The 23,532-nt window shown below is 40.2% G+C and overlaps 1 long non-coding RNA gene across 2 annotated transcripts in view; it reads left to right on the top strand.

The window, feature by feature from the left end:
* The window catches only part of LOC137446648 (uncharacterized), a 57,555-nt gene that overhangs the window by 13,661 nt on the left and 20,362 nt on the right, over window positions 1-23,532 (top strand). For both annotated transcript variants that reach the window (XR_010988688.1, XR_010988689.1), the window contains exons 2-4: window positions 11,929-11,977; window positions 13,273-13,432; window positions 21,204-21,338. This is a non-coding gene — a long non-coding RNA (uncharacterized lncRNA). The remainder of the gene's footprint in view (window positions 1-11,928; window positions 11,978-13,272; window positions 13,433-21,203; window positions 21,339-23,532) is intronic.

Raw genomic sequence — 23,532 nt, 5'->3', positions numbered from 1 at the left:
TTAACCAGGAGTTACTGCTGCTGCACGAAAGAAAATCTTCTCCCCCCACTTCTGCTGTTCCTTCCCTCAAATGGTCCTGCCTTAATTGCTTTTTGGAGCACATGCTATAAAATCAACACAAATGTTCAAACAATTTAACTTCTTCTCAACCCACCTGTTAATGTGTCCTGCCCTACTCTGCCTAGGGTAAGACTCAGGAGTGTTTCCTTAGGCTAGGTAAGGAAATGTACAGTCTCCCTGCATGAGTGGGAGTAGCCAAACAGCACAGAAATGCCTAGCCAAGCTCCCAGCCTCATTTCCAGGATGACCTGACTCCAATTCTTTGCTCGTTTCCAGCTCAAGGTAGGAGAAATCACTTTTTTCTGTGCATTATATCTCTGTATTCCTCAGGCAATGGGACGGAAGATAGAGGCTGAGAGGGGACTTACGCTTCAGTCAAACATTGCATTTAGCCTTTGATTTGTAGGCAGAGGAAAGTCTAGGAAAATGACTGGTGCACAGATCAGACATTAGTGGGAATGAAAGGCCATATTTACCTAATAGACTACATGGAGGAGAAATGAGGAGGGACTCCTCCAAACCCTCAATTTTTCTATTTCATGTAGAGGAAATATTATGGCCCTTGGAATGCATTTATCTAGAGATAGCTAAATATCTTTTATATGCTGTTGCTTTCTTCTATTTTGCAAAATAATTTCATTCAATTCTTTGTAGTCTAAACTAATTTCCTCTACCACAGCTTTTTATTATTTGCTGATTGTCCCTAGGTAGCTTAATTACTGGTAAGAGGATAATGAAGTAAACCTGGAGCCAATATTTAAGTAGAGTGGAGCTACTCAAGTGTAATGAGCATTTTATATTTGCCTTTTAGTACTTTATAAAGACCTATAACAAAATACCACCTTCCCTCCTGCCTTGCCTATTAAAAGGCTGTCAGGAGTGGGTACACTGCAGCTAACCCTGAGGGGCAATGTGCTTGCCAGAGGGGGGTGCTTTCAGCTGGGCAGGCTCTTCTGAGCCTCCATTTGCTCTCACAGTGTCTTCCCTAAAACAGAAAACAAGAACACTGGGGTCTTAAAAGGTCTCCTGGTGTTTCTTCTTTACCTCAAGGAGAACATTATGAGTTAATGTTGATGTTCTCAGACATTCTAGCAAAGTTCTTTATTTTCCATCTACTTAAATACTTTACATAATTTGAATTACATCATTTAGACTTCACTCTTAGATGGTTTTCTTTTCCTGCTTTTCAGCAGGCTTCAAACTAGTGCTGACTCTACTCTGAATGATAAGAAAACTCCCTGTACATGGTCTTGTGCCATGGTCTGTGTGATGCCCATCCAACTAGGAAGAAATAGCCCAAGCACTGGCATGCTCTTGCTCATGGGTGAAACAACATCCTGATGTGAACCTAGGGTACTCCCAGGCTGAGCCTGTGCTGGGGTCAGGAGACAGCACAAGGCAGGAGGGACTAGATCTCCATTGGGCAGGGAGCAGAGGATATAGCTGTGCTTTGTTTCTCACCTTTTGATTCAGGAAATGAATTCTGCCCTATTTCATTGACTGGCTTGACTGTATTGTAGCCCAAAGGACTAAGCTGAAACATGAGTGATAACTTTCCTTTTGCATTTTCTTTTCTTGGTGATTTGCATGGAGTGGCTTAATCAGCTAGGGCCCAGGAGGTGACAGCAAATAGTGCTTCTTTTCCAGCTGATCACATGCTATATAATATACATAACTAAGGCTGAGGCCTCAAACCATACTTACTGGTCTGAGTCTTACAAACCCCTCATGGGGCCTATAAAGATATGATGCCCTCAGCCACACTTCTTGAATGTTTGAAGTGTTTTCATTTCATTGCCAGGGGACTTGGTATGTGAAAGGTGCTCTACAAGCTATTACTTATGGGAGGTCTTGTAAGAATTTAATTTGCAATCTGTCTTTTTAAAGCATTAAGTTCATTTTGGTGCAATTTGGAAAATATGCAGTATTTCAAACATGAAGGATTTTGTTTTAATAAAAAGTAATAAGGGAGTTTCAAGGGTTGTGATTACAAGTGGATAAGCACATCCCTGGGGAATTAGAACCATTTAGATAATCTTTCTATCCAATTAAAATTGGACATGGGATTAAATGTTAGGACATATACCACGAGTAATGATTTCATGCCTTATTAGGTACAAATAAATGTTAACAGGGTAAGAAAGGTAACAGGCCAAATTAAGTCTTGGGGCAAGTGGGACAAGGCTCTCTGAATTTTGCACACTTTTACTGCACCCAGTATGCTGTGGCTGAATTCAGCCAAGCATGCTTTTATGGCTGTGGTATTTATGGTGCATACCCACTCTGCTATAGATGTATATGGCACCATAATTCAAGAAGCCTAGGCTCACAGACTGAAGATCCATCCAGTGCTGACAACACTGATTTTTCTTGGGCTTGTTTTCACAGCAGTTGGCTGGGTAACATAGGCAAGCCTAATGGTCCCTTTGCTGCAGATATGAAGCTCAGCATCAGGGACATCTGAAGCACATCTCTTAACAGCCCAGTGGCAGTGGGTTAAATCTACCATGATTAGCACTGCAGTGTTTTGTTTTAGTCACCTTGCTTCTCAGTGGCACTCAGTCTTCTTCAGATACCTTTCTAAGGAAAGGGAAGAATTAAAACTGCACCAGGTATCACTGAGCTACAAACCACCTAAATTACCTGGTAGTAAAGGCTAAGGAAAGGAGCTGGGATTCTTCTGACTGTACTGATGATGGGGTTCAGCTCCAAAGTCTGGTCTGCAAGAACACAAAAAGACATCAACAGTGGGAAACTGACCCTCAAACTGTGCAGTTGCCTGAAAGTCACAACAGCAATGGCTGCAGGGCTGCACTCTCTTCCTTCCCTCTTTAACCAGTAGTATAGTGAATATTCCCAAGTGGGAATCAGAGAGTCACAGAATGTTGGTGGTTGGAAGGGACCTCCAGTTGTCATCAGGTCCAACCCCCCTGGCAAAGCAGGATCACCTAGGGCAGATGACACAGGAACAGATCCAAGAAAGTAACAAATCTCCAAAAGGATTTAAATTCAAAAAGGACCCCAAATATTTCTTAGTCTATTCTGTGAATGAGTTTTTTCAACCCCTTCTGTTAATACCACCACTTCTATTTTACAATGAAGAAGTAAATAACTGCTAATGAAAAGCACCAAAAAAGATCAGCTCTGTAGCCCAGGACATTTTGTAGGAGAGAGAACAGCCTGCAGAAAAGCTTTGGAGCATAGCCTGGAATTCCTTCTCCTTTTCAGCAGACACATGGCTTGACAGGCTGTAGCATCAGTCTCCCTACTTTTCTTTTGGACAAGTTAATACTACTTGCATCTCTTAGAGATTTCTTAGATCCTGTTCAGCTCAATAGAATTGTTTAAAGACAAGCTGATTACTTCATGTAGACAGATTTATATAACTGTCCTTCATCTCAGCTAAGTTTTGCTCACCTTTGAATAAGAAGTTATTATCATGGTCTTCATATTACTTTCCCCTAAAGTAGGATCATTTCTAAAGCTTGGAACTGATATGTCATGTAACATATGCTTAAATTGTTTAATGCTGCTCCCTAGGTTATATAAGGATGACAAATCAGCCAGAGGCAATTTGCTAAGCAGCTTCACTTTCCTTCAAACCTACTCAAACCTTTTGGCCTCTCTCAAAGAAGGTGAAAATGGTGACCAATCCACATTACTTTTGAAAATTGGTGCAGCTAGGAAAAGAGATGATAAGGAAAGGCTAGCAATCAAATCTCTCAAAAGTAACCCATGGCATACAGCCCTCAGTTATGTCAAAAAGATGCAGCATTTAAAATATGAATCTCTGTAAATGAGAAAAGGTTGCCCTTTAAAAATAAAATAACCTTTGTGATGCTGCTATTTAAAGAAAGAAGGTGCTTTATGATCTATGTTTCTAGTCACATTTTTAACTCTTCATTTTTATTAAGCAGTCATGAATTTCACTCTACCAACTCAAAGGGCATACTTATGCTGATCATGTTGGGCAAAATCCTTCAGCAGATTTTCCTCAAGTGACTGTTGTGACATTTTGTAGTTCAGATGGATTGCAACCGTGGGTTCAAAGCAAGCTGTGAAAGACCTTGGAGTAGTTTTCAGTGCTTCTCAAATCAATGTTGTCAAGAGCAAATCTTGACCTTTATGCAGCTTTAATTAATTTGATAAAAACCTTTAGGATGATGACGTAACTTACAGACATATGGAAAAGACTTAGCTGTCTAAGTAGCTTCTGTCAATTTTGACAAGTACCCATGACAGAAAGTGAGTAAAGGTCAATGAGAGAGGTCCATCAAACTTCCCTGAAGCAGTCAGAAAAGCCTTCAGTCCTATTCTGTTTATTCTGGTTTACAAAGCAAAGCCAGGCAAGGTGAACTGCAACATAAAGACTAGCATAAGAATTTACTTTCAGACTGCCTGAAGATGATTTAATGTTCAGCAGACTACACATGAGGTCTAAGGTTAATGAATAGATTTGCTCAAACTCTGCTGTGCTAGCAACTTTGTATTGACTGTGTGCTAGAGTTTTTGGTGTTTGGAGGACTCATCTTCTGCCTCTACAAATCTGCTTGAACTGACTGGAAATCTAAGAAAAAAACTTTTATAATATGCCACAGAACTTCTTTCAAGACATAGGTAATGATTTAATGCTACCTGCTCAAATTTAACACAGGGATTTATAAGGAGTAGGATCTTAGCTAGCATTCAACAACTCATAATCCAAACTCCACTGAACACAAATCACACCATCACATTGGTTAAGAAGGAAGTGAATGCCTGAGGAGACATGGACTTCATTCTTAGGGCAAAGGCATGTCCAAGCATGGGGTTATTCAAGAATATCTACTCCACTTTAAATTTTCATTTCACCATACTGAAATGGCAGGTGTTGACATGCCCTGATTTACAGAAGAAGTGAAGACTGGTGTTCTTCATAATGGGACCATTCAGGGAACAAAATCAGGAAGGTCCAGAACACTTAATTTGGCATGTATTATGAGACCTGAGTTTCACTTGGAAACTTTCAAAGGAGCTATTTTACTGAGAAAAGTGATCTTAATGGTGATATGGGTTTGGAGCCTCTTTCCCCCCCCCTTTTTTAAATCTTTTTCTCATACTATGGAATCTCTGAATTCTCCTTGGCTGTTCATAGCAATAAAACCATCTCATAAAAATAAGGTTAGACTTTATTGTGAGATTACATATCTCCAGTTCATGAAATCCTGAGCACAGTACTTCTTTGGTGGCATGCTCTTTGCATGTATGTATGAGCCTAATATCAAATGACATGCAACTGGCTTTGCTTGTGGATATGATGGCAGTGGTCCTGAGCACAGGCTATGGTTTCTATCACCTGAGAGCCCTGTGCTCCACAGGAGCCATTCTTCAGTTTAGAAAGCTTTTATATGACATCTTCAGGCAATGAAAGAGGCCACCTGGGTGGGTGGTTTTTTTAGCTTCTTTAGTGAGAAAAAGAAGTTTCTGTGTAGAAATCTGCTTAAAGCAACCTTTAAAGCTGGCTAGAAACTGACGTTTAAATTAAACTCTCAGATTTTAAAGTACTGAGGGCTCATGGCTATTAAGAACTTTGAGGAAAGAAAATTTGCTTTTGTGTGTTCCCTGGCACATTTCTGACTTGCTTGGGAATGTGTGTGCATGCTCATCTAGGTGCAAAATCCAGTGTGAAAACTGGCAGGCTCAGAAAAGGCTAGAACATCTCCTGAAAGGAGCTTTTGAACCTAATGTAGCTGCCCTGAAAGGAAGAAACCTTGCATGTCATTTTAAAGAGGATTTTACTTTACAGCTCAAGCCTTAAACTCAATTGCAGAATCAAAACAGGAGAAAGGTGCTGATTCTGTGTTAATATAAAACTATATATAGCTGCTGTGATCCTATTGTAGTCTGGGGAGTGACATGTGTAAGAATAATAAGCCACATTAAAGTGTAATACCTATCAGAATGCAGTCTTCACTGGGGATTCTTGACACTACCAAAATACTAATACGAGGTGAGGACATAATTGCCTCTTTAGGAATGCATGTGAAAGACAGCATCAGATGTACTGGATAATACCCTAGCTCTGTGGGAGTTAGTGGGGACTTCTCTTAAGTTTCATTGGGTCCAGGATCTCTTCCATTGTATTCATCAACAGCACAATGCAATGATTTCTTTCCAATTTGCATTCAAATTCCTCATCTGAAAGAGCAACTTGTAGCTGACTTAGAAATATTGCACCTTATGACTTTTCAGTGATGGGCTGCTCATGAATATTATGAGTACTGCTACTTTAAAGCATGATGGCATTTTAATTGGATTGCATAAACAGAGTACACAGCACAGCTTCCAAGTTAAGATGAGAAGAATGGATATGGAATGATAATCCTTTATGTAATCACACACATGATAGATTCTATCTGGATCTCTGGGAAGACAAAGGCTCTCATATACGGCTACTGGAGTTGAACAGCACGTTCTTTTCCCCACCCTGCTTTCTTTGTTATTATCTTTAGGCAGAACAAAATAAAACAAAACAGTTAACATTGAGACAGTCAACATCAGTGAAAGATCAGAATGTTTGATGTTTCTTTAGTGTTATTCACTGGGAGTAGCAGGTTCTTAGGAGTTTTAATATACAGTAAAAATCTTTATTTAAAAAAAAGAAAAGCCATTTTGAATAGCACACTGCTTGATAGTATCAAGATTAACTGATTCAAAGTCTTTTGCATTTGACAAGAGAACCAAGGAGAGACCATTTCAGTCGGTGTTACCCTGTCTGCCCAAACTTCCTTTGACTGTCAAAGATTTCTAGAGTCATTCTTTCCAATGCTGGGCATAAAGTGTGACTAGAAACAGCAGTTTGTGTTTATATCATAATCCTGAAATAAAAGTGTTGGATTCACAGTATAGAAATGTATGTTGCAATCAAAAGAGCATATCCTAATTTGAAGGAAAACCAAACCAAACAAGAACAAGAAATGAATACAGCCTGAGAGGAATATAAAGCAAAAGGATCTATGCCTATCCCAAATTCATGAGTAGCTCAAAAAGATGAGAAAATGCTAGGAGACAGAGCATTTGTAATGGAATCTTTTGGGCTTCTCATCTCCTGCAGCACTCCTGGTACTGCTTACATGTCCAAAGTGATATTAGACTGTGGCATATGTGTTCAGCTAAAACCAAAACATATTTAGCCAAGCATATTTAGAACGATTTACCTACAGTTATGAAGTTAAACTAAGCATAATAGGATATGTTGCAAAGAATAACTCTTCAGTACGATTAGGATTATGAAACCAAGTGGTAAACCAGATTTTAAAAACCAAAGATCATTACTGCTCCACATTTCAATACAAATCAGCACAATAGGAGATGTGAGCTGTGATCTTACACTAAACACTGTTAACAGGGCCAAGGCCACTCTTCCAGTGACCAAAGTACCAAACCAAGAGATGGATAGACTTTGAAGTTTAACTTTCCCACTGGCCAAGGTATCAAACTAACCCAATGGCAGCATTTAAAGGCTACTTGATTTACTTAGTGTATTGTTCAGATATGTATTTGTGTATTTGTGTCATGTATTAAACTCTGTACACAGCTCAGTGGGAAACACCCTCTGAGGAGCCACAAACTATTTATCCTGTGGAGTGAAGCAGTGTCCTGACATTGAACTTGATGCAAGCAAAAATCCTGTTGCATGTTGGTAGCAAGTGGTAGTGGCTGCCTGCAACTCATAGTCTCTTGACTTGCACCAGGCATTCAAGAAAAACTTGTCCATGGGGCAGAGGGAAGAGGAGGGGGACCAGAGGCAATTTGTATGAGTAGAGCCATCCCATCTGGATCAGACAGGGAAGTACCACAGGGCACACTTGCTTCCCTCAAACAGACTTGTCCTCCTAGTGGCATCCTGACCTACATTTGAACCTCTCTGAAACAGCAGCATTTTTCTTCCCCTAAATCCTCTCAGGGATGAAGCATAAGAAACATTTCACTTGTCAGGACTGTTTACTACTTGTTGAAGTAAATGTAAATCTGATGTTTCTCTAAGCAGGAGCTGACGGCTTTATTTTGCAGTGACGTATTCATAGATTTCTTGGCATTTCTTTTTACTGTTTTGACACTAGAAGCTCTTTGTGTGATTTAGTGTCAAAGCAGTAAGGTCATCTTGAGCTGTTTAGACACTTTGTAAATTGCAGACTTAAAAATAAGAAGCAATAACACTTTAAGAGAGAACTGAAGTGTTTAGATATATGTCACCACAGATACCTGTGACTACCTTTCTGTATACACAGTATTTCCAAGTTATTATTTATTAAAGGAATACATTGCTATTTATGCAATGAAGATCCTGTAGTGAAAATGTGTATGTTATTAAGCAGCAGCTGCTGCCTCTAAAGAATTTGCAATTTGAATAGGTCAAACGTGAAATGGAAGCATACAAAGCAACAGAGAATGTAGAATGGCACTTAGTGATCCTTCCTTCAGCAGTCTCTGTAGTGTTTTAATTTTAACCAAGTGACCTCCTCCTCCTCCTCTTTTTCTGTCACTTGAGTTGTTGCCCTTCTGACTCCAACAACTCCATATAGAAATTTGCTGATCAGTCAGAAAAGACCAGAAAGCTTCCACAGTCCAAAACAGTTCTGCCCCTGAAGGACGGTTCTAGTCACCATACACAACAGTCCTGCATCTGCTGATTGGTCACTGACTCTTGTTTAATAATTCTGGTTGTTTTTTTTCCTTCTTCTGTTTTGGACTGACAATGAACTGGTTTGGTTTCATTACATGGTCAATTAGCTATTAGCATTTTAATTATAACAGCATTGTGAGTTATCCTTAAGAAGTTATGCTCTTATGAAGATAATTATGCATTAAGAGACATTTCAGCGCTACATTTGATGAGAAAATAAAAAGGAAAACAAAATCTGTAGTTGAGATGGCATTGCCTAAAAGGAAAAAAGGAGGGGGAAAAAAAAGATACAAGATCATGAGTTAGCTCTCTGATTCTGCTAAATTCTCCCTTCATGCTGCTTTCCAAAGATTAAGGCTGACTAGGGCACACTGAACCTTCGGGACAACCAAGAGCAACTTCAGAGGAACTCTGAGCAGTATTTGGCTGTATTAAGTCAGTATAAGTCAAAGCTGTGAGACTCCTGTTGAAAGCACAAAAGCTGCCCTGAGCACTCACATTCTGATTGATATGAGATGGGGAGCTATTTAAAATGATTCAGAGTGTCATAAGAGTATCAATCTAGGAGTTTCTTTGTTGCTATTCTTTGTTGCTGAGTTTATATCATTTAATTCTTAATGGACTCTGTGCAGTCTCTACAGTATCTTGTTCACATCTGGTTTGATTCAAATGGCTGTCATATTAAGTGGAAAAGCAATGGGGGGAAAAAAAAAATCAATAATTCCTACCACTCTTCATCACCACCACAACCTTTTCATGTGAACTCTCAAAACTTTCTTTCTGTGTGCAGTTGATATGGACTTTTTAAATCTTGTGCTGTGTATCACAAGGCCTTCGGCTGAGGTGGACATCTAAGGAATAATTACAGCATACAAATTAATTTCATGACATCAGGATGTGCAAATCCCCTATTTAAGTGTGCATCTCCTTGCTGTTGATATGTAACCTTTCCATTCATCAGCTAAGCCATTTCATAGAATCATAGGATTGTTAGGGTTGGAAGGGACCTCAGGGATCATCCAGTTCCAGCCCCCCTGCCATGGGCTGGGACACCTCACACTACAGCAGGTTGCTCACAGCCACATCCAGCCTAGCCTTAAAAAACTCCACAGATGAGACTTCCACCACCTCCCTGGGCAACCTTTTCCAGTGTCTCACCACCCTCATGGGGTCTTCCTAAGATCCAATCTGAATCTACCCATTTCTAGTTTTGATCCATTACCTGACACCCTAAAAAGTCCCTCACCAGCCCCCTTAAGATATTGGAAGGCCACAATAACATCTCCTCCGAACTTTCTCTTCCCCAGACTGAGCAGCCCCAACTCCCTGTCTGTCTTCATAGGAGAGCTGCTCCAGCCCTCTACTACTACCCTCTACATTAACTTCCACAGTGGCACACTTCTCTTGGCTACTACCCAATGTGAGAAGGAAACTCCATCCACATGTGGCATTTTGGACAAGGAGCTCTGTACTGGTGGCATGACCAGTAACAGGATGTCACCACCATAGCTGTAGGAAAATGCTGTGTCCAGCCTCCACCAATATCTCAGATAACTTTGTGAGGTATATTTTGCACATTTGCAGAATTTTTTTTTAATCCTTTCCTCAAAAAAAAAATAAAAATGGCCTCAGTAGTGTTTGGAGATTCAGGGAGAAGTGAACATGTTGCTTAGGTTTAGCAGGCTAGAAATATTCGTATTTGCCAAATGAGGTGGAAAACTCTACATTTTCTAAGGTGATGAATGCTACAATGCCACAGATCTCTGCATAAGCATCAGAAGTCTGTGTGTAAGTATGACTAAGTTCCTCTCTGGATCTTCTTGAAGGTGTCTTTGTCCTCCACAGTGGTAGAGTATCACAGTATCACAGTATAACTTAGGTTGGACAGGACCTCGAGGATCATCGAGTCCATCTTCCAAAGTGTTTTCACTAATCAATAGATGATTGTTATAATTTCTAATGTCTGAAAGTTCTTAGGTATAATAGTTCTTAAATATAAATGGCTACCAGTTGCTTGTTACTTGTCACATTGCAGATATCTTGTATATTCTTGCAAGATATCTGCCCCAAATATGTGTTCAGAAAGTGTCTCTGAAAGCATCTACCTACGAACAGCAGACACAAGATCAAGCCTTAACACATTTCAGACTGTTCACTGATGTAGAGGATAATGTTGTTTGATGCATAATCTCTGAAAGTCACATTGATGTCTGAGCATCAACAAGTATTGATATCCATCAGGAACTTCAATAGGAACATCAGAAAGATCACACCATGAGGCAAAGTTCACTTTATTTCCAAGGTATTTTATCAGGGTGGTTATCTTACCTGATGATGGCTTCTTGTTTTCAGAGAGAGATGGAGGATAACACTGATTTTCATGACGAGAGCACTCTCCTAAGTCACCTTCGTTCTTCTGACAGGCAGTGAATAACTCTGGGAATAATAGAAAACAACTTTCAGAAGGATTACTTGCTGGGCCTTTCATGTTCTTGAAGGAATCATATATATGAAGTAATATTTCTGCGTGTGATCTCAGATGGTGTTTTTCTTCACAATTTTATGGGGTCACAAAATTATTATATAGGGTGAGGCCAACATATGTGATGACTTCACATTTTCTGCAAGGATGCTAAGGATTCCCAAACAATTCACCACGTGTTTTTTAAATGTCCTCACATATTTTCCTTTCATATAATCAGCACACAAACATGTCCACTGGACTTCTGGACCACTGGAGTGTGCAACCTGAAGCAGGTGCTAACCAGACATGGTGTTCTCATTATAATCACATCAGTCTCTGTCCCAGTGGTGGAAGGAAAACTATTCTGAATCACTTTCATTATTTGAATCTCTTGCAGAGAAGGCTTATTAGCTACACTAGATCACATCAACTTTCTTTCTCCTTTCTCTGCACACTTTCATGCCTCTTCCCTGCTGTCTGATTATCCTCTGCTCACCAAGCATCATTATAATCCTGTGATCAAGCTGCTGTGGGCCATGTGTGCAGAGCTGTAAGAATTGTTGCAGATATATTAGTAGAACCTATTATATGCTTATTATTTTAATTTTTAGGATGGATGAGGGGAACATTCTCTGCAACAAAAATCTGCAGCATGATTAAGAAATTCCTTATTACATATTTTCTTTATGTATTTCTCACTTCAGGGTTTTACTGATAATAATTCATCTTAATCTTACAGATGCAGGATGCATGGAGGAAAAAAAAATAGAGGACATATTTCATTCAGGGTAAGTTTGTTACTGTACAAGTTTTCCCAAATATATTCACTTCTGCAGATGACAGCCAGTGTTCTTCATGTCACAACTTGTTCTTTTGTTACAGGGTAGTGGTAATTTTTACTAAGCTTGTCTATTTCTTATGGTGACATTTTGTTTAAATAAGAAAATCTGTGTAAAGTGGCTTTGTGCCTATGGGTGAATTTACTTGAAGTGTAAAATGTCAAACTGGCAACACTCATAATCCTGTAAATTAGGTATGTCAAATAATGTACATGTAGAATTTTGATTCATCTAAGTGGAAGGATTTCTCTGACTCTATTTCAAGAAGCCAGAGTCATGAGCTCCCATTTCTTAATTGGTACTGCTGACAAAGGTGAAGAATACACCAACCAACATAAAGAAATTCTAAATCAGAAAATATTGAGTCTAGGGTAAAACTAGCACCATTTCCCAGCTCAGTAGCTCTCAGAAAAAGATATATGTGTATGTGGAGCACAGGCCATCATCAGAACAAAATTTTCTAATTGCAAACTATATTCATGGCGGAGGTGCTGCAAAACAGTGGCCAGGCAGCTGCAGGCAGTGCATCTATGCTTCCATGCTGTTACTGGGGTAGTACTGTAGAAGCCATTCTAGAAATGCCACAATCACTGAGATGACTTCATCACACGCCATCACCTTGGAGACCAGGCACATTCTCACTAGTATGACTGAAAATGCACGAGAAGAGCCAGCAGGAAAGCAGAGAGTATAAAGAAAACACATATCACCATTTGGCTGCAGCTGCTATAGCTGAAAAACCACCAGCTCACCCAAACTGGTCCCTTCTCTCTAATCTTTCCTGCCTCTTTTACTGTGCAGTGCTGCCCCTTAGGTGCCGCGAGTTCACTGCTTGGGTAAGCACTTTCTGCTCTCTTTTGGTGAAAAGGGGGCAGAATATCAAGTATCACTTTGAACTATTTAGGTAGGTTAAACTAATTTAACTATTTAAGTTGAACTATTTAACTAGTTTGATCTAAGTTACAAGGTGCCCACCCAAGCAGTTTCCCAGCAAATCTGAAGACCAGTAAGGAGTATTGGTAAATACTAGGGGCACAGTTCTGTTCCTATTGAAGCTTTGCCACTTTTTGCTCTTTAGTTGGTAGAGTCTTCTCCTTGGTGTACCAGGATCAACATGTATTTAATCAATTACTGTGCATTTGTATTATTTGCATATGTGGCATGTATAATACTACTGTAGTGCATTACTGAATTATTGTAAAATATATGTGCTATTACTTTTGTCTTTTTTCTTTTGTTTTCAGTGTTTTACCTCTTTCTGCACTGAAGGGGGGGATAATCTGCAGCAATTATTCTCTCTTACAAAGAAAGCAATAGCTCTGTTGGATTTATGGGCCACAAGGTAAATTGAATATTGCTACCATCCAAAGAGAAAGAAGAAGGGGTGAAAAAAAAAAAAAAAAGGTAAATAATTGAAATTATTATTTGTTATATGCTTACTGTGTTAATCCTGTGGTACACACAGTAAATGGAACTTATCTCTCCCTTCTCGCATGGAGAGTTACAAATCCTTGTGCCCCCTGAGGGATAACTGCTCTCAGATATCACTGCCCAGCTGTTGCACAGGGAATCCTTACCATTGCTTCTCTGTGGACTTACTCACAGACTCATGTCATGATTCTCATTCTCTGTGTTTGAGAAGGTAGGATAATCATAGTATGTGTGTACACCTCAACTAATTGGGAATTACCTACTCTTAGTAACACTGGTACCACCTGGTAACATCACTTACAAAGGTTAAAAGAGACTAAGGAGTATTTTCTCCTGAACTAACCAAGGACTGGCCATACAACAGGTTTCTGGCCTCAAAATATCTTACTCATCCTTTAAAGGATGAGGCAGATAGTATGGAAAACCACCCTCCAAAACACCAATCCATCACTGAACCTTATTAATGCAATTTCTCTTTAACCCATCATCTCCTGATGGAAATGGTAGAGAACAAACTAGTCTATAGTTGACACACATTAGAAGATCATCTCTGGAAAAGGCACCAGAAAGAATTTTGTGATACATCCAGCACCTAAACAGGGACATGCAGACACCAAAAGGGTCCATCAAAGGAATCAGCACATAGGTGCTGTATCTTGCTGTTTCTTGGGCGAAGCATGCTGCAAGTAATTGTTATTAACTTATTCATCTGGTTTTTCTAATAGGCTTTGTAAGTGTTAAGCAAGTGTTTTATTATATACATTCCACTCATTAAATGAATTTTTAAAAGTAAAAGAAAAAATAGCAAAACAAACAAGCAACAGCAAACAAAACCCAGAGAAGAACAAAACACAAACACACACAAACTCAAAACTAAACAACAACAATGACAAAGATTAAAAAACCCCCAGCAAACCAAAACCCCAGAAGCACACTTGATGTCTGCAAACCTTCCAACTAAGTGGTTTTTTTGGTAAAAGAAGCTGTCCAGCTGTGTGTTTCCCCCCCCCCCTGCATTCTAGGGAATTAATTGCTTTGCAAGGCCTTGTTTCTCTTTATTTTCAGTGTCAGTGTAAGTTCTCCAGGCCCTGTTAAAAACGAACTGTTGTCAACAACAGCAGAACTAGAGACCAAGTATATCTTTAAGTGACCCTGGTTGCCTACCCTCTTTCTCCTGTGTTAAGAAGCTGAAGCATTATTCAGAGTTGGCTATTAGCCACAATGCCTTCACAAACCACTCAGAATTTATCTGTCAGATATTCCTCAGTGTTAAATGGCACGAAGTACATAGCATTGTTTGTGAAGAAATCTCACCTTTATGATCCCCCTTCATTTCTGCCTAATTGTCTAAGATAAGAATAGCTTGCTGTGCCTGAGGGGGAAATTTTCCATTACTGCTGAAAAGATAAATGGTAGAGAGCAAAATGAACCTGGCTCATTACAACCTTCAGGGGGGAGAGGGAAAAAAAAAAGGCAAATTGGCCTTCAGAAATGATATAATAGAGCTGACACTTTTAATAGTCTGGAGTTCAAATGTGGCATTTTATGTATTTTTTCCATAAAGTATAATACAAACAATTACAAATGCTGGCAATAATGAATGGTACTTAGTTTATTTTACTAGCATTACTCTCTAAGTTCCAGGGGTAGGAAAATTGTTTTACCAATAACTATTTTGAGGAGGAGAGAAAGGTTACATTTAAAGAAACATAACAGTAATTTCTGTGTATTTCTAGTATTAATCTCTACAATAATTGCATTAAGGACTTTTGATCTACTATGAAAGTGCATAAATTGTTTTGAATTTTGAAAGCCAGATGGCTCATTTGATGCCTTAAATATCCAATGAGCTTTGCAGGACAGGGCTGAAAAAAGATTGATTTCTTGGTACAAAACACTAGTCATAGTAATTGACAGTTTCTTCTTTGGGATTCATTTAAATCTGTTATTTCTAAATGTATTTTCATTAAGTGCATTGTGTATTATTAATGCTTAACAGGTAAGCATTGATTTGCTGGAGTACTGATTAACATCACACATTTACATCTGAGGGGAAGGATTTGAGTATCCTTACAGAAGAACTATGGGTCACTGAGTTGAGAGAGTGGCTATTAGCCTCAAATACTGTAGACCTATACTGAAATAGAGGCAAAGTTTGTCTACTGCTTGTGCCACAGAAGTTTACTTTGGTGCATTGTTCCAACCTAATCAAGAAGAATTTGCAAATATATTAAAAAGCAGGTGGATTGCTGTCAACCTAGGCACCAGTGCAGCAAAGCCCCTGACTATTTACATAAACTGTCTTGACTTCTGTGGGATTTAAATTCTGTTTCAGGCAGGTTTTTAAAACCTGTTTCAGGCAGGCTTATAAACCAGCGCTGAACAGAGGGCATGACTTGAGGACATAAGATTAAGATGATTTTTCTGACAGTTTAATTCCATTTGCTCAGAGGTCTGCACCTGACAGTCATTTTTATCAACCTCACTTTCACAGGGGGGAAAAAAAATATCCTGGAAGCACTGTTTACATGTGATGGTCATTTGCATACAGCCAAACTGTTTGTATCTTCAGTGAAGATCAGGTTCATAGCTTGATATTTGCCATGAGGTGATCTAATTGTGTATCTGAAGGGGGCCTACAGGAAGGCTGGGGAAGGACTTCTCAGGATCTCAGGTAGTGATAGGACTAGGGGGAATGGAATGAAGCTGGAGGTGGGGAGATTCAGGCTAGATGTGAGGAGGAGGTTCTTCACCATGAGAGTGGTGAGACCCTGGAATGGGTTGTCCAGGGAGGTGGTTGAGGCCCCATCCCTGGAGGTGTTTAAGACCAGGCTGGATGAGGCTCTGTCCAGCCTGATCTAGTGTGGGGTGTCCCTGCCCATGGCAGGGGGGTTGGAACTAGATGATCCTTGTGGTCCCTTCCAGCCCTGAATGATACTATGATACTATGAACATTTAGATCATACTGATCAGCACATTTTCAGCTCAGGGAAATGCCTTCGTTTAGCTGTAGGCTGAGGAGAGCTTAATACATTGCAGGTACTACCTAAACAGAACACACTAGAATGAAAACAATAGTAATAATATTTCACAGATATTCAATTATTGCCTAACACAGCATTACACACATTTTTATGGCTACTTAGAAGGAGAACAACATAAGCTCATTAGCAAGGGGAGAAGTCTTTGAAATTATTTTTTTGCCAAAATGATTAATGCTGCTTTTCCTTGTATGGAGGTCAAATGTGTGCATGCATGTGTGGGAATAAAAACCCAGATAAATTCTGTACAAATAAACTTCTGCATGTCACCTCACTTATTCAATTTCCCCTCTCTCCTACAAGCAACCTCTGTTTTGTAGGAGGAATGAGGTCATAGCTGCTGAGCTGTAAAAGCGCTGTTTGCAATCCTTCTATGTACCTAGCTCTAATGGGAAGGGGAAGAAGGTCCTGGGGACTGCAGGGTCTATTTCTGGTTTCATGTTGTGCAAGGTCTCCAAACAAAGCAGCCCTGGAGCTGCCCAGTAGTTCCCAAGATGACAGATGATCTTTTTCCCTTCTCTCATTTCCAACTTCTAGTCTTTGAATTCAATCTTTTTTCATTTCATTTACCTACCTACATGATTACTTTCCTATATACTTATCCACTCTCCTTTTCATTTTTTCTCCTCCCTTCCTTCCTTCCTTCTGAATCCCTTCCTTCCTTTCCTTCTTTTCCTTCCTTTTCACGTTGTTTTCTGCCCTAGGATTGCACTTAATATTTCTATTTTCTGTGGCCTTTCTACTTTCAGGCATTTTCATTTTTTCAAGGTGAGCTTCAACGTTTTCCTACAGGTACAGACTTAGAGACACAAGAGCCAGAAGGAGAAAAACAAACACTGCAAGAAATAGTAGCTCCTATGTATATTAAAGGAGGGGCTGTACATGCTCCACTCTGAAGGTTATGTCAGCACAGAACAAATGCAATTTCTTTCAAACACTCCTTGAGTTCTTACTCCCTTCAGCAGCAATGGTTCAATTATTTAATAAACACCTACCACAGTTAAGTCAGCAACCCTTTCCATATCCCTTGACTGATACTGCAGCAGAACTGCTCAGTAAATAACTCTAGATATCCCTCAGCACATTGATCAAGGCATTTTAATAGCTGGAGGTTTTCTTTCAATATCTGCATTTCTTGCATTTAATTGCCATACCTAATTGACATAGATTTTTCACCCCACTGCTAGCAGCCTTTTGGAGTTCCAAATGAATGTGCTTTTTTTTCAGTCATAATTCAGCTTCTCAGTGTTTGTGTGCAAAAAATATGTGTCTGCACTGCAGTGAGATGTGTGACTGTAGCCAAATGCATGTCCCCAGGTCAGCTTTCAGCAAACAGTTTTGACTACAAGCAGCCACGTAGCTACAGGGTGGTCTCAACAGCATGCCTGGCTGGGTATCTCAAGACAAGTCTGCAAGTCTGCCTGGCCACCTGAACCCTCCCCTCCCTCATTCTCTTGGCTGGCTGGACACCTGCTGTCTGCAGCACAGTAAGCACTGTGTTGTGCCTAAATTCTCATCAAGATCAATGCTGTGCTGATGGCAGCCAACCAGTTTTCAGTTCAAAGCTTGTTCCTTACAGCCAGAGTTGAGTATATCTCAACATTTCCACTGACACCTGCCCTGCATGTTTACTAAGTGTCACTGGCAGGTTTAGCGTGCCACATGTTGAACTCCATCCTGCCAGCACCTGCACTGGTATCAGACCTAACTAGTTTACAGCTACCCAGGGTATGACTGCAGGATGGCAGTCACAGCTTTGGAGTGTAAACATGCCTTGAGAAAAGAGACGGCATATGGCAAAGGCCGAGAGCACTCACTACCTCCTCCAAACCAGCTTTTACAGTGTGTGAAACTGGCCTAAAATAAAGTTCATTTTCCAAGGTGAAAGGTACCTAAAGTGAACTTTTATGCTGATTGTACAATACCTCTGGTCTTCCTTAAGGCATAGACTTCAGTTCAAATAGTTTAGTGATACTATCCATCAGAGGGTTCAGCCTTTGCAATATATTTCACAGTAGTCCCTAGGTTGGATTCAGGCACAATATATCATTTTGATATTGCTCTATAGCCTGTTGCCAGCTGTATATTTATCTTATTTATTTATTTATTGGGTGAGAATGTGTGAAATTTCTATTAATGAATAATATATGGAATGTAGCAAATAGAAAAGAAGGGAAAGAGGCATATCAGTGAAAGGAATATCATCAAAGTGGTCATAGAGAAATGCCAAAATTAGCTGTCAATCTTAACTCTAGACAACTTCAGGCTAAATGCCAAAGTTAGAAATTGCTTATACACTTTCTGGTATTCCTAAGGTGATAGGTACTGCAGTCACTGCTCTGCAGGCACAGCTGTCCAGCTTTAAAATATCCTGTTAAGGGATGTGTAGATCAGCTACAGTAAAAAAGTAGAGACAGCTGGCCCTCTGTGTGCACTATAAGCATATAGGAGAAGCAAGGCAAATTACCAGAAAGCAGTCCACACTGATGTCATGCCATGTACCCACAACAGGCCACTTCTGGTACTGAAATTTTGCTAGAATAAATGTAGCTTGGTTATGCCTTCAGAGAGCTGGACTCCATACTGTAGCACAGAGACCCTCTCAGAAAGAGAATTGTGAGTCAGCAATAAATTGAGACCACTGACAAAAGCAAGCATAGGAAGAGATATAAGTACTGTGTGAAATGAGATCTACCTTGCTGTGGAGCTGCAGAACATCAAGCTCACCAGAGCATCTATTTGAAGATACCTGAGCAAAGCTCATTTTTTACTCTAATACCATATGAATGGATTAAAGTAAAGGAAAACACTGAGCTTCCCAGTAGGAGTCTCCTTTTCATAGATAAATAGAGGCAAGTTTGGCAGATTGTCATGTAGCTAACTCCAGAGGCTTCCTAGGAACTTTGAAATGGAATTTGAGAAAAACTAGGACTGTAATTCAAGAGGTAAAAAATACCTTTCTGCCTGGTTTGGATCACTGGAAGAACATTCTTCCAGAAATCAATTTAGCTTTGGCCTGTCCTCATTCCTCTGAATGAAGCACACCACACATCTCTTGCAGACCCATGCTACATCCCTATAATCTCTGCCCCCTCACCTCTCCTTCCTTTGAATCAGCATCCTGTGGAGGAGGCTGGGCAAGTGTGTGTTCATTTGATGGAAACAGGACAGAGCAAATCCACGCTCAGAAGAGTCATTTCTTTGGGTAGAATGGCTCCTCACAGCTTAAGACTCAGCTTTTTATGTAAAACAACCAATATTAATGCCCAAAATAATCTTTTAAAAAGTCAAATATATTATGAAACAGATGGAAGATACCACAGTTGGTTTTAGACTGTTCTTGTATGTGGTAAATAACGCCATTAAACTAATCCTAGCAATTCAATAGATCAGTAAATTGGTTCCCCTCGCCGCAATTGCGATTCTTAATAAGTGCTTTATTCTAAGCGAGTTGTCCCATAAAGTCTCTGCCTCTACTCAACAGTTAGACACATCTAAACAAAATCACAGTATCACAGTATCACTTAGGTTGGAAAGGACCTCGAGGATCATCGAGTCCAACCTATCAACACAGACCCCATGACTAGACCATGGCACCAAATGCCACGTCCAATCTCCCCTTGAATGCCTCCATGGTCGATGACTCAACCACCTCCCTGGGCAACCCGTTCCAATGACGAATGACTCGCTCGGTGAAGAACTTCCTCCTCACCTCGAGTCTAAACCTCGCCTGGTGCAGCTTGAGACTGTGTCCCCTTGTTCTGGTACTGGGTGCCTGGGAGAAGAGGCCAACCCCTTCCTGGCTACAACCACCCTTCAGGTAGTTGTAGAGGGCAATGAGGTCACCCCTGAGCCTCCTCTTCTCCAGGCTAAACAATCCCAGCTCCCTCAGCCTCTCCTCATAGGGCTTGTGTTCAAGGCCTCTCCCCAGCCTTGTTGCCCTTCTCTGGACACGCTCAAGTGTTTCGATGTCCTTCTTAAACTGAGGGGCCCAGAACTGGACACAGGACTCAAGGTGCGGCCTAACCAAAGCAGAGTACAGGGGCACTATGCTCCTGCTGGCCACACTATTCCTAATGCAGACCAGAATGCCATTGGCCCTCTTGGCCACCTGGGCACACTGCTGGCTCATATTCAGGTGGCTGTCGATCAGCACCCCCAGGTCCCTCTCTGCCTGGGAGCTCTCCAGCCACTCCGACCCCAGCCTGTAGCTCTGCATGGGATTGCCATAGCCAAAGTGCAGCACTCAGCACTTGGACTTGTTGAATACCATCCCATTGGACTCTGCCCATCTGTCCAGTCTATCAAGGTCCCTCTGCAGAGCCTTTCTACCCTCTAACTGACTAACATCTGCCCCTAACTTTGTGTCATCTGCAAACTTGCTGATGACTGACTCTACCCCTTCATCCAGATCATCAATGAATATGAATGAATATGAATGAATAATGAAATGCAAGGACATTAATATTTGTAAAATAGTAAAAAGTTGTAAAATAATGTGTTCCAGCATCTGTTCTTTTCCTTTTATGTGTGTGCTCTTTAAGCATCTTCTCGGAACTTCTGTTTGTTTGTCTGCTTTTCCAATCGCCCCTATTGACATGCTGCATCTGTGCATTTATTCTTTTTAACTTCTGAACACAACTGTGGCACACTGACGCACTGCAAACTTCTATCTCACTTAAGTTTTCTCTTTTCCCCAAAAGGGCTCCTCCATAGGAAGGCTCCTTATGAAAACAAGGTTTCGTTTGATTTGGTTTCATCATTAGTCAGAGAACATCTGCTCATTAGTAATTTTTGGCAGCCTTAACCTCCAAACTGGAGCAAGGACCAACAGTCCTGTAAGTACTTTTTGCTTCTTTCAAAATTAAGAATCTTGGAGTTGTTACTGTTGAGATTTTACATTTCCTTCATTTTCTCCCCCACCCACCCCCCTTTTTTTTTTTAATGGAATACAAAAACATCACATGGATTTGAGTAAACCTTTGTGGATGTGTCTTTTGAAATAAAAGATTTATGTTGATATTGAATATTGATATTGAAGATATTCCTTTTTAGAAAAGGAAGACTTGTCATTATACTTCTGAAGCAAAATAATGTCACTAAGAGCTCAACCTATGGCATTGCCTTCCTTATCTTCTTCCAATATGAAAAGCAGATTGACTGATTAAGAGTGTTCTCCACAATAAGAATACAAGTCATGATGAGGACACAGTTAGCAAGCTTTGATGGATGATGCAATACATGTTTTTCTTACTAAAACACAGGTAGAAATAAGATCTGTGGCTCTGGCACACCGTAATGCTAGCTTGTGAGTAATTTCATGTCTCACATTAATTTTAAGCTGGCTTGCTTCCATTATATAATGCTGACTTTGGAATGAACTTCTCCTAAAGCTCTCTGGAAGGCAAAAATGGTTAAGTTTCAAAACTGTTGTGGTGGAAAGGAGAGATTGGATCACCTTGGAATATTTAGGCTGCAAGGAAAATTCTGTTATTGCTTCTGGGTTAGTAATTATGCTGAGAATGCTCGCAGCCTGTTGGGAACATCTTGCATTCAGTCTGAGCTGGCACTATCCTCTAGTCACGTAAATAGCTGTAGAAAATTAACAAGTTACTAACTATCTTCACCACTAATAATTTGTCTTCAGGACTGAAAATATGGTAGGGGAAAAGCCTGTGCCTGTGCTTACTATCTATAAATCATTACATTAGAATCAGAAACAAATATTTTTGCTTTAAAAATGTAGACAATAAGATGAAGAAATGGCTTTATCTTGATTTCTGAATCATTTTGCAATGCCTTCACACAACTGTTAAAGGAAGAGACCCAAAGTCATCTGTGGAGCTCCTAAACTGTATTTTGAACCTTTTACTTGGCATATTTGGGAGTTTGCAAATGGAAAATTGCAGATAGAATAATTGAAAACATTCAGAGAAGCACTCCGCTGGGTTCAGTAGTGGCCATTGTGCAGTTCCTAGACTATGCAAAAATCTCCTCCAAACTACCTCCTGCATATCAGCAGTGGAATAAAAGGTTTGCAAAGTTCCTGAGGGTGATGTTTACTGAACTGGCTGTAGACCAAGTGGCAATAAGACCAAGCCACCATCACCTTGGAAACTGTTAATTAGGCCTCCTGAGGAAGGGGAACCTTAGCCTTGGCTCAGCCCTGGGCTACACACCTGTGTTGCTAAGGAAAGCCTCAGCTGCTGATACTTATGTATGTTACCACACCAGGCTTTCTACCAGCTTGGCTCTCTTCTTGCTCGAAGGTCTCTTCATTGTGCCTCATGACACAAAGTGAGTATGTTCTGAGCTCTCTCTGATTTAAATGGAGTTTGACAGTCCTCATTTTCCTGAGGAAACTGTTTTGGGAAGTATGGATGAAACATACTATGTGGCAATATAAACCACATAGCAGTAGCTGTGGCAGGAAACTGTATAGTCAGAAATTGTGCTGTTGAGAAGGGGGGAAGAAAACAGTTTCTTGTTTGGGGACTGATAGTATTTAATTTTAACCATGGTAAAAAGATATATAAATATCAGCCTTGCAATTTTTCCTCATTCCTGAAGTAATTGAAAAGACTCATCTTGTATTTGAAATCAATCAGTACTCATGAAGCTTTGAAAGAACCTAGTCCATCTCATTGCTGTGGTATTTTGCTGCCTTCTAAACTAATTTCCTTCTCCAGGCTGGTTTTCTGGTAAACCAAACCTATTTGCTAACCTCTGATGATGGGCAGGCTTTTAGCTGAACTACAGATGCTGAATTTGCAACTTTAATTCTGCTGATCTGCACTGCTCTTATTAGACCTATCAGATTAGCACACTTTGGTTACACAGCTGTTTATTTGGCTATTTAGCACTGAGACTAAATAACTGGTGCATGTGTAGTAGAGAGAGAAACTGAGCTTTCATGACACCCACATATACTTGGCAAATGTAGAGGCATCCTTGTTTAGACTCGAGTTCAGGAGCTTTGGTTGCAAAGCTTTAGCAGCCCTCGCTGTAGTGTTTTAAGACTTTGCAACTTTC

This window comes from Melanerpes formicivorus, unplaced genomic scaffold (genome assembly GCF_026170545.1).
Source record: "Melanerpes formicivorus ecotype bairdi unplaced genomic scaffold, bMelFor1.0.p_v2 SCAF_18, whole genome shotgun sequence".
Lineage (NCBI taxonomy): Eukaryota > Metazoa > Chordata > Aves > Piciformes > Picidae > Melanerpes > Melanerpes formicivorus.
The sequence above is the reverse complement of the archived record's forward strand: the minus strand, read 5'-3'. Positions and strand labels throughout refer to the sequence as shown.